The 12,042-nt window shown below is 40.3% G+C and overlaps 1 pseudogene across 1 annotated transcript in view; it reads right to left on the bottom strand.

The window, feature by feature from the left end:
* Window positions 1-8,798, bottom strand: part of LOC308513685 (high mobility group protein B1-like) — a 60,238-nt pseudogene extending 51,440 nt beyond the window's left edge. The window contains exon 1 of the transcript in view: window positions 8,176-8,798. The product of the transcript in view is annotated as a high mobility group protein B1-like (transcript). The remainder of the gene's footprint in view (window positions 1-8,175) is intronic.
* Between the last annotated feature and the right edge of the window lie 3,244 nt (window positions 8,799-12,042).

The raw sequence follows: 12,042 nt of genomic DNA, 5'->3' as shown, positions 1-12,042 counted from the left end.
AGTAACCTCCTGGCCTTGGAGTCAGAGGCTGAAGGAGGGGATTCAGCAGGAGCCAGAGCTGCTGCAGCCAACCAGGTAAGCAGGCAGATCAACAACAATGTCAGGAGCTGCAACAGAGCTTCCTTCCAGCCCTGCTCTGGCCTTCAAAGACTGAAAGGCAGTATGACAGCTACTTCATGTCCTTCTTCTGTATCATCTGTGAAATGTTGTTTGCCTTTCCCCCTAGAATGATAAACACACACATACACATACACACACACACAGGAATTCTGGGAAATGCAGTTTCAGCTGAGCTAAATCCACACAGTCCTCATCTCCACACCCTGATCTTTTAACTTGTTCAACAGACTTGGGAGACACCTCTGATTACTCCCTTCATGAGGATCTTTCATACGGGCTTTCAGACTGTTCCTAGAACTTTTGGCCTTCTCTCTGCAGTAAGGCACCCTAAGACTTCTATCTTTCCTTATATTTTTGCCACCCTTGAATCCTGCTCTTTCTCTTATTTGTATTCTCTGAGACTCCCCATCACTCTGTAACTGATTGGCTAAGTGCTGGGCAATAGCTTGGCAAAGGCCCATTCAGCCTGGGCTTATGGGAATGAGAACCTCATGGTTCCCACATTATGTCCTATTTCCTTATGATTTTTAAGCTGTATTTATGCTGAGCTAGATGTGTATTGTGTTTCTGCAGTCGATTGTTCTTTGTTAGGAAGTCTATCTTGCATATATATTTACTGAACCTGGTGCTGACTGTGCCCTCTGATTTCGAGGAGGTCAGTGTTTTTCCAAACAAAGAAGAGCAGTGTGCTTTGGCACTGCTGCTTGGTATTTTTCCTAGAGTGCTAGCAGGAAGCAGACATTCATTTGGATTTTGCCAGTCTCTCTTTGTCTAAATTGTCCCATTTGGCTTGGCCTGTTGGCTTTAGTCTATTAGAATAGCGATGTAGGAAACCGTTCCTCTTGTTTTATGAGCTTGAACCCAAGTGCATCAACATGTGCCTTGGCAGGACAGAGATTTACATAAATATTTCTGGGCCATCAGATCTCTGTAAGAGCATTTCCACGTTCCAGATGTAGGGTAGGAATGTGCAAATCCCACATGGAGATCACAGTTCACTAACTGTGGATGGCCCTCCAGAGGAAAAAAGTGATTCCATTTAATGGCTGCAAACTGATGGCGAGAGACCCAGAAACCACCATTCTTTTGGTGCTGTTTAAAATTTGGGCAAGAAGCCACATTTCTGAGGCAAGGAGAACTGTATTTTTCTTTTCATAAGAATAAAAAAACATCTCTAGCGTTGCGGAATAAATAATATTCATCTCTCAATTAGTATTAACAGCTAATCAGGGTGCAGCAGGGTAGTGGCACGCTTGTCAAACAGCAGGCAGCTTGTTTTATTTTTCCAATGCCGCTTAAAGATTATTTGAAAAAAATCTCCTTTAGAGACCCGTGTGCGGGGAGCCACATACCCCCAGTCAGAATTTAAAGTGATCCAAAATACAATATTAATGATTGATGCAGAAGCTCACAGTTTGGCGCTGGGGTTTAATTAGATAAGCATTGCAGCTGTTTTGGGGTGGAGGCAACTTGATGGGATGCAAAGCTGTTTTGTGACTTCCCATCTACGGGGTATCTACTGAAGCGGAAACAGAAGCAAGCTACTAGGAATTGTGATGGCATGTTTTCAGTGCTGAAATGAGTAGAAATCTGATGGTGGGGGAGGGAGAAGTATTTTGTAATTAAAAAGGGGGCTTGGGCTTCTATTTCATAAAAACTCATAAAAACCAGTTAGTGCAGCCAAGCCAAGGTCATGTGTAAAGAGCTGACATGTGGGGCTCTCTTGGTCCATACCACTGTGCACATACAAAATCCTCTCATCTCAAATACATCCTTCACCTTGCAAACATCACAGTGTGTCAGACTAGGCAATGTCTTACTCATGCAGACAAATACCTATAAAAGCTGCGTTGTAATCACTTTCTCTCCCTGAAAACCCGAGAAGAATTTTAAACGGGGTCAGTAGCGTTTCATTTCGTGAGTTTGGAATCTTCTGTGTCCCAAGCTGAAATGACTAGAATGCACTGTATAGTGTTTGTCTACAGCTAAGCTTCAGAGTGTGTGTATGTGTGTGTGTGTGTTTGACCTCTATAACATGAGACCACTAAAAAGAACAATTTATTGAAGCTTGTTGTAAATTAAATGTGCAAGACTTGAAGAATGTCTCCCATCAGAATGAGGCTCTGAGCTCTGCACATTTATAGTAGTGTTGTTAAAATTGATCTTTAAAACATTTCCATCCAATAAAAAGGAAGCCTGCCTATGTGGTTTATGTTCTGGAATAATTATAATAGCCATTTAGGAAATAAATAAATGCTTAATTGTTTATTGTCAATATATACAAAATATGAAGCTACATGTGAATGCTAAGTATTATTATTTTTGTTGTATAGGTAAAGCTTCGTGCACCTTCTGATTCTTATAAATCAGTTTTTGAGAATTTCGAATAGACTTTACCCAGTGTAGGTTTGGGAGAAATGAACCCTTGTAGAGGTGCATTAACTCAGGTTATTAAATTGTCATTCCTTGCACCAAGAAAGAATTTATTTCATCTTGTTAAAGCTGTGGGAAGGTGTGCAAGTATAAATTAGAGAATCTGAAAAATTTATTTCTGGTGCTTATTTTCTAGCTGTGTAATTTTGGTCAGTTTGCTCAGCCTTGAGCCTCCTTTTTCTCATTTGCAAAATGGGAACAATAGTCCCTTCCCTCCTTATCTCCCTGGGCAATTTTGAGGATCTAATTGGGTGGAACATGTCTACAGATAGACCAGAAGCTAGATGTGTCTAATATTCTGCAAATACACTTGTAATAAATTAATGGTGGCTTCCACGAAGCCGTTCCCGCCATAAGGCTGCAGAGAACAGGTGACTCTCTTAAACTTTCCACTGAGCAAGGGCAATGGCTGTGTTTAGATTTCCAAAGCTTTCCCTAATAGTAATACTCTCACCACCTGCTTTTTTTTAGGGGAGGTGAGGTAGGATTGTAAGATTATTCACACAGATACAGAGATGAGAAAAATGAGGTTTGTGCATGATTGAATGAATTACAAGGCAAGGCTCCGACTCAGGCATTCTGGTCCCAAGATGAGTGTTACCACCCCCTTTAGAATGGATTCTCTGAAAAACAGTCTGAAAATAAAAGAAAATGGAAAGGTGGGCTATCAAGGAAATATGTAGTTAGATTTGGAATTGGAGAGTGCAGATGTCAACAAAACAGGTAATTCATTAGAGTGGATCAATAAGCTTAACAGCAGGGTTTCTGTGAAATACACTGTAGATAACTGCCTTGCAAATACATGAGTGTTGGCTAGATTGTGGATTTTCCAAAGTAGAACATACTCCTTTTAGTTGCATGTAATAATTATTGTTGATTGCTGGAAGTGATCTTCTGTAGTTGTTCCCTTGATAAAATAAATGATAAACATATGGTCCCTTTGTGTCTTTTCTAATAGATGTTGATGGAAAAGCTTACAACAATAAGTTGTAGAATTATTGCAATAATAATATTTGATGCAATACTCCATCAAAATCTCTGAGGATAAAGATGGCTTATAGTGCTTTCAACATCACCACACATCCTTGAGCAATCAATAAGAATTGCTGTTGATGGATTGAATTGATGAACCAAAGCCTGGTAGTATGCTTAGGGAAGAGTAGGCATGAGTGCTTTGAACAAAGGCAATGGGTGGAATGTAGGAAATGCTAATAAAAAGCTAATGCGTAGATAATAAATACAGGTCTTGAAATATACAGACAAAACTTGTAGAATAATGGTAATCATGATGAAAGATAACAGCAAGTACCTTTACTTACTGGTGCCTATTTATCTTCTAGTCCAGTGAAAAGTTTCCCCAGAGTTCTGTCTAGCTTAAATACTCTTTTCTCCCTCTACATATACTCTCCTTGGGCTTCATTATCCACTGTAAGGCCACATGTTCCACTTGGGTAGCAATGACCCAACTCAAGCAACCTCTCACATGCCTTAGTCATGTAGACCTCTGAACACTCCCATAGCATTTTTAACATGCCACCATTATATCAGACAGTTGAAATCTGAATGAGCTTGCCTACATAGGGGAGATAAAATGATAAGGGTAAAGGGCCTATAATCAAGGATTAAGCAACTCCCAAATTTTAAAGGCTAAGAAGAAGAGGATTTTAGAGACAGAGAAAATGAGTGGCTAAAGGGGTAGGAGCATAACCAAGAGAGGCAATGTCACTGTTGAATTAGAAAGGAAGAAAGTGTTTCTTGAAGAAGGGTTGGTCAGTAGGACTTAGATGTCAGATGAGGGCTGAAAAATGCCAGTTGGAACAAACAACATGGAGGCAGGCCACTAGTGAGCTTAGCCAGAGCTGTTTTGATGAAGTGAAATGGGTAGAAATCAGATCTCTGTGGATTGAGAAGTGTAAGTTGAGTAAAAGGAAACAGAAAGTACAGGCAACTATCTCACCTAGAGTTATTTTAAAATCAATGACACCGTTTTTGTTGTTGTTGTTGTTTTTTAATTCCCTTGGAGTCACAGTTAAGACAAGCTGTGAAGGCTGTCATCCAGAAAGGCTTTCCATCCATCTGGAGCTAATTTTACATCCAGCACTTGGTGAGGCTCCTGGGAACCAAACAATCCCATTGCCAACCTTCCCGATCTAGGATTCCCAGGAGCAGCTGGCTTGTTCCAGAGAGGTCCAGTCTTCAATTCGTCAGTGAACTCAATCCATCAGAGACTTCCAGGTCCAGTTCTGTGGAAATGTCTAGGCCAGTTATTGCCCCCATGACTCACCTATGTTTTTTCATCCAAACTGAAAAATACTTTTCCAGTCACCATCTTTTCCAACCCCTCGTGGCTCTGTGCTTCCTTCTCCCTGAAACAGATGGAATTGTCCCCCTCCCAACCTTTTCCACTATACTCTTCAGAGTCTCTAGTTAATTGCAAACAACTTCAGATATACCCTTAATCCAGACACAGATCCTTCCTCAATTTCCTGGCTCTCACTGAAACCTTCCCTCTCCAGTAGACACTCTCATTTGGGTTGTGGTCCTTCTTACTCTCAAAGTCACTTGCAGATCTTTACTCCTCCACGTACCTTCTGGTCGCTCCCCTCTTTCAGGGAGCCACTGGCTCGCTGTCAATCTTTTTATCTCAGGTGTGTAGAATCTATCCTTCATTCTAGGTTCTTAGCACCTTTTCTTCCTCAACAGACCAGAAACCTGGTAGGACCTATCACCCAAATATATCCCAAAGCAGACCACTTGCCCTGCTTGCACCTTTTCCAGGCCACCATAATCTTTTACCTGGACTGCTACTGTCTCAGAAGTCAGCTTTCTGTTTCTCCTCTTGCCCCCATAATCAATTTTCCATTCAGCTCCCAGGGGCATCTCCCTAAAATGTATGATAGCATGCTATGCTCCTTCTCAGAACCCTCTTGGGGCTTTTCATCACTCTGAGACTGAAATCCAAAACCTTCCGGCATCAGCCCCTGCTCATCTCCCTGCCTCATCGCCTACTAAGCCCCCTTGCTCAGCCTGCCTCCCGCCATACTGTAATCCTCTGAGCAAGCTCATTCCCTCCCCATGGCCTCTGCCTGAAGAGCTCCTCTTGTGGACATCGGCACAGCTTGCTTTCCCTTCCATTCACTCCCTGTTCAAATATCAACACCCCAGACAGCCCTCCCTGATCACTTCATCTAGAAGATTCCTGTTCTCTCCCTGCCTCAACATCACTCTTAGCCTGATGCTCTGCACACTTTGCAGCCACAATTGTAGCGTCTATAATTTGTTATAGTGTTTGTTTAGGCCTCTTTCCTCTTTTGGAGCCTTAGTGCCGTGAAGAAAGGAATGTATTTGTTTGTCTTGCTCACCTCTGTCTCCTTAGTACCTGGAGCTGGGTTCAACACATATACGTGTTAAGTAAATGTGTTGAATGAAGAGCTCACACACTTTTAGTTTCCTTAGTCTGACATCTTCTTCCTCATGAATTTCCCATTGAACTCACATTCCTTCAAGTCTCAGCTCAATTGCTACCTCCTCCCTGAAGCTCTTTCTGATATCTATACCAGCCAGCATCCTTAACGCCTTCTTGCTTAGTCACCCCAGCATGTGACTACTTGTTTTTTTAAACATCTGCAATTATTAGTTTATTAGTATCATCCAGGACTCAGATGTTCAGTATTCCTCCTGAAATTACATAAACAAATGCAAATGCAAATATCCAAGTCAAAGTTATATAACAAAACAGCACTCCATCACAAAAGCGTGTAAAATTACAAGAACGCTATTTTAAAACACTGGCACCATAAGAGAATGATAATGTCCAAAACCACAAAATTGTCAAATTGTTTCCTAAACAGCTAAGCGGATAAACATCTGACCCTAATGAGTTTTGAGTTTTATAAAAATCAAATTCAAAGAAATTGGACAATTCAATCTGTGATACAAAGTTTACTTCCCTCATGTCTATTTGATTTATAAAGGGGCAAACTATAATTTGGAAAATATACTCAATCTTAAATGTGGCATACAATTTTAAAAGTTGGCCCAATTAATTAAAAATATATATATTTATTTATTTTTTTTAAATATATTTTATTGATTTTTCACAGAGAAGAAGGGAGAGAGATAGAGAGTTAGAAACATCGATGAGAGAGAAACATCGATCAGCTGCCTCCTGCACATCTCCCACTGGGGATGTGCACGCAACCCAAGTACATGCCCTTGACCGGAATCGAACCCGGGACCTCTCAGTCCACAGGCCGACGCTCTACCCACTGAGCCAAACCGGTCTCGGCATAATTAAAAATATATTTAATGGAGTCTCAAGTTTCCTAAGCAATCCATATTTATTTATTTATTTATTTATTTATTTATTAAATATATTTTATTGATTTTTTTACAGAGAGGAAGGGAGAGGGATAGAGAGTTAGAAACATCGATGAGAGAGAAACATCGATCAGCTGCCTCCTGCACATCCCCCAATGGGGAAGTGCCCGCAACCCAGGTACATGCCCTTGACCGGAATCGAACCTGGGACCCTTCAGTCTGCAGGCCGACACTCTATCCACTGAGCCAAACCGGCTTCAGCCAGCAATCCATATTTAGATAAATAGAAGACATTTACAGTGAGCACTTTTTTTTTTTTCAGAGCCTTTGCCAGGACTAATGTCAACAAAAGACCATACGGCAGTCTTATATTTTAAGCTCACTCTTTTGGGAATACACTCTCAGGCCTTCGTTAACGTGGGAACTGCAAACATAACTGCCATTACATGGTAATGGGAGTTAAAAAAAATGTCAAGTCCTCATGTAACGATTAGAACATACTTTTCTATTAGTCCTTCAAGGGCAGACTTTCAAATGTTTGATTCTAATAATCCCATGCTGTGAGTAGTTACATTTACTTTTCACTTTGTAAATGTAACTGGGCTATGTGAAAATTATCAACTGACCAAGAATTTTGAGTTTGTTATGGATGAAAACTGTTTCAATTCAACTCTCATTAGCCTCATCACAAGTATGCAGGGTGTGTAGACAAAAGCTTTTTATCAGCTAACTATATGAAAAGATAAACGCTGTAATAATCGTATGATCCAAAATGGGCAAAAGCAAGACTAGCTTCCCCTCAAGAAGAAAAATGTCAGACCTATGAAAAGGACAACAATACTAATAAAAAGCATTGTATTTACTTAGAAGCATTCAGAATGTCAACAAAACAGCTGCAACTTTTTTTTTTGCAATTACAGAGTGCTATTCAGTTAACAGAACAATTCTTTCGTATAAGCTGCATCAGAGACAACTGGAAGATGAAAGAGCCACCATCCCCATATATTACTAATTTGTGCTGTGCATCAACAAAAACCTGCTTTAAATCCATGCCAATTCACAACCCCCATACTGTACCAGGCAAGGTTAGTGGGTATTGAAAATACCACCAGGAGAGGGCTATCTACAGACACATTCGGTAGTGTGTTAACTATACAAAAAAAGACACTGTACAGTTTAAAAACAAATCTTACACAGCCTTACATTTCAATTTTTTTTCTTTAAAAGGAGTTGTGTACAAGGGGGTTAAATGCTTCATAGACAAGGAAAAAAAAACTGTGCTGGAGCCAACTTATTTATCATCATCTTCTTCATCTTCCTCCTCTTCTTCCTCTTCCTTCTTTTTCTTGCTTTTTTTCAGCCTTGCCAGCTCCCCTTTTGGCAGCATCAGGCTTTCCTGTAGCTCGGTCTGCAGCAATGTCCTTTTCACATTTCTCCTTCAGCTTAGCAGCCACATTTCTCCTTCAGCTTAGCACTCTTCTTTCCATGAGGCTGCTTGCCATCTGCAGCAGTGTTATCCCACACCTCTCCCAGCTTCTTTGCAACGTCACCAATGGATAGGCCGGGATGCGCTCCTTTGATTTTTGGGCGATACTCAGAACAAAATAAGAAAAAGGCTGAAGGAGGCCTCTTGGGTGCATTGGGATCCTTGGATTTCTTTTTTGTTTCCCCTTTAGGAGGAATATAAGTTTTCATTTCTCCCTCATAACGGGGCTTGTCCGCCTTTGCCATGTCTTCAAATTTTCCTTTCTCCTTAGCAGACGTGGTCTCTCACCTCTGTGAGCACTTCTTAGAAAACTCTGAGAAGTTGACTGAAGCATCTGGGTGCTTCTTCTTATGTTCCTCCCAGCAGGTTTGCATACGATGACAGCATACGATGACAGTTTGCCTCTCGGCTTCTTAGGATCTCCTTTGCCCGTGTTTAATTATTTTTCCTCAGCGAACATACAGTCACCCAGTGCCTGGCCAGCTCACACATGCCCCGGTGCGGTCTCTATGGAGCTCAGTGTACTGCAATCAGCATGCTACTACTTTTATTGAGAAGGGACGTGATTCATTTAGAGAAAGAGCATGGGTTGTGGAGAGTCAAACAGACCTAGGCTTATGTATAATCGATGTTTTGCTCTGTGTGACGTTGGCCAAGTCACATAACCTCTCAGAGCCTCAGTTTCCCCACCTTTGGAAGGGTGATAGTATCTCATCAAAGGCTGTGGTGGGGATGAATGAAACGAAGACTATCAAGCTCCTGCTGTATATATTCAGTGCTCAGTAAGCGTGCCTCACCCCTTGCATCCTGCTAAGCATTAAAGTTACTTGTTTATCTCATTATATAGAAAGCTCTGTTAAGGATAACCTCATCAGTATAATATTCTTCTAGAGGGCCTAGTACAATGCTTATGTAGTAAGTGCTCAAAGAATGTTTGACAGACTAAGTCCAATTTTCTTAGCATGCTATCTCCTAAATTTGTTCACTCCTGCTGCTTATCGAAGATGATAATATCTGTATGGAATACTAGGTCATCTGAAAGGGATCTGGGGGCATCAACATGGTGCTTGGTGAAAATATTAAGTATATTTACTTTATCCTATATGATAAGGAAAATGAAATATGGAGAACTATATTAAATGTTTCACTTGTATAAAACTTTTTTTTTTTTTTTTTTTTTTTTTTTTAATTTTTTTATTGCTTAAAGTATTACAAAGGGTATTACATATGTGTCCATTTTATCCCCCCGCCCTAGACAGTCCCCCAGCCTCCCCTATCCCCCAGTGTCTTATGTCCATTGGTTATGCTTATACGCATGCATACAAGTCCTTTAGTTGATCTCTTACCCCCCTACCTCCTGCCCCCCAACCCTCCCCGGCCTTCCCACTGCAGTTTGACAATCTGTTTGAGGCAGCTCTGCCTCTGAATCTATTATTGTTCAAAAGTTTATAATGGTCTCTATTATCCATGAATGAGTGAGATCATGTGGTATTTTTCCTTCATTGACTGGCTTATTTCACTTAGCATAATGCTCTCCAGTTCCATCCATGATGTTGCAAATGGTAAGAGTTCCTTCCTTTTTAGAGCAGCATAGTATTCCATCGTGTAGATGTACCACAGTTTTCTAATCCATTCATCTACTGATGGGCACTTAGGCTGTTTCCAAATCTTAGCTATGGTGAATTGTGCTGCTATGAACATAGGGGTGCATATATCTTTTCTGATTGGTGTTTCTGGTTTCTTGGGATATATTCCTAGAAGTGGGATCACAGGGTCAAATGGGAGTTCCATTTTCAGTTTTTTAAGGAAACTCCATACTGTCTTCCATAGTGGCTGCACCAGTCTGCATTCCCACCAGCAGTGCACAAGTGTTCCTTTTTCTCCACATCCTCTCCAGCACTTGTCGTTTGCTGATTTGTTGATGATAGCCAGTCTGACAGGTGTGAGATGGTACCTCATTGTTGTTTTGATTTGCATCTCTCGGATGATTAGTGACTTTGAGCATGTTTTCATATGTCTCTTGGCTTTCTGAATGTCCTCTTTTGAAAGGTGTCTATTTAGGTCCTTTGCCCATTTTTTGATTGGATTGTTTATCTTCCTTTTGTTAAGTTGTATGAGTTCCCTATAGATTTTGGAGATTAGGCCCTTATCAGATATGACATTGGCAAATATGTTTTCCCACACAGTGGGTTTTCTCGTTGTTTTGTTGATGGTTTCTTTTGCTGTGCAGAAGCTTTTTATTTTGATGTAGTCCCATTTGTTCATTTTCTCTTTAGTTTCAAGTGCCCTAGGAGCTGTATCAGTGAAGAAATTGCTTCGGCATATGTCTGAGATTTTGTTGCCTTTGGATTCTTCTAGAATTTTTATGGTTTCCTGTCGTACATTTAAGTCCTTTATCCATTTTGAGTTTATTTTTGTGTATGGTGTAAGTTGGTGGTCTAGTTTCATTTTCTTGCATATATCTGTCCAATTTTCCCAACACCATTTATTGAAGAGACTATCTTGGCTCCATTGTATGTTCTTGCCTCCTTTGTCAAATATTAATTGAGCATATTGGTTTGGGCCGATTTCTGGGCTCTCTATTCTATTCCATTGATCTATATGCCTATTCTTGTGCCAGTACCAGGCAGTTTTGAGAACAGTGGCTTTGTAATACAACTTGATATCTGGTATTGAGATCCCACCTACTTTGTTCTTTTTCAGGATTGCTGCAGCTATTCGGGGTCTTTTTTTATTCCAGATGAATTTTTGGAGAGTTCGTTCTAGATCTCTGAAGTATGCCGTTGGTATTTTAATGGGAAGTGCATTGAATTTATAGATTGCTTTGGGTAGTATGGACATTTTAATGATGTTGATTCTACCAATCCATGAACACGGTATGTTCTTCCATCTGTTTATGTCTTCCTCTATATCTTTTTTCAACGTCCTGTAGTTTTCTGAGTAGAGGTCTTTTACCTCTTTAGTTAAGATTATTCCTAGGTAGCTTAGTTTTTTTGGTGCGATGGTAAACGGGATTGTTTTTATAATCTCTCTTTCTGAAAGTTCACTATTGGTGTATAGAAATGCCTCAGATTTCTTGGGGTTAATTTTGTATCCTGCTACATTGCCAAATTCATGTATTAAGTCTAGTAGCTTTTTGATGGAGTCTCTAGGGTTTTGTATGTATAATATCATGTCGTCTGCAAATAAGGACAGTTTTACTTCCTCTTTTCCAATTTGGATGCCTTTTATTTCTTCTTCTTGCCGAATTGCAATGGCTAACACTTCCAGTACTATGTTGAACAGGAGTGGTGAGAGGGGGCATCCCTGTCTTGTTCCTGTTCTTAGGGGAAATGGTGTAAGTTTTTGTCCATTGAGAATGATGTTGGCTGTGGGCCTGTCATATATGGCTTTTATTATGTTGAGGTATGATCCTCCTACTCCCACCTTGCTGAGAGTTTTTATCAAAAATGGGTGTTGAATTTTGTCAAATGCTTTTTCTGCATCAATTGATATGACCATGTGGTTTTTTTCTTTCAATTTGTTTATGTGATGTATCACGTTTATTGATTTGCGGATATTGTACCATCCTTGCATCCCTGGGATAAATCCTACTTGGTCATGGTGTATGATCTTTCTGATGTACTGCTGGATCCGATTTGCTAAGATTTTGTTGAGGATTTTGGCATCTATGTTCATGAGGG

Source organism: Myotis nattereri (assembly GCF_964212035.1).
Source record: "Myotis nattereri genome assembly, chromosome: 2".
NCBI lineage: Eukaryota > Metazoa > Chordata > Mammalia > Chiroptera > Vespertilionidae > Myotis > Myotis nattereri.
This window is presented reverse-complemented; position numbering and strand designations above follow the sequence as displayed.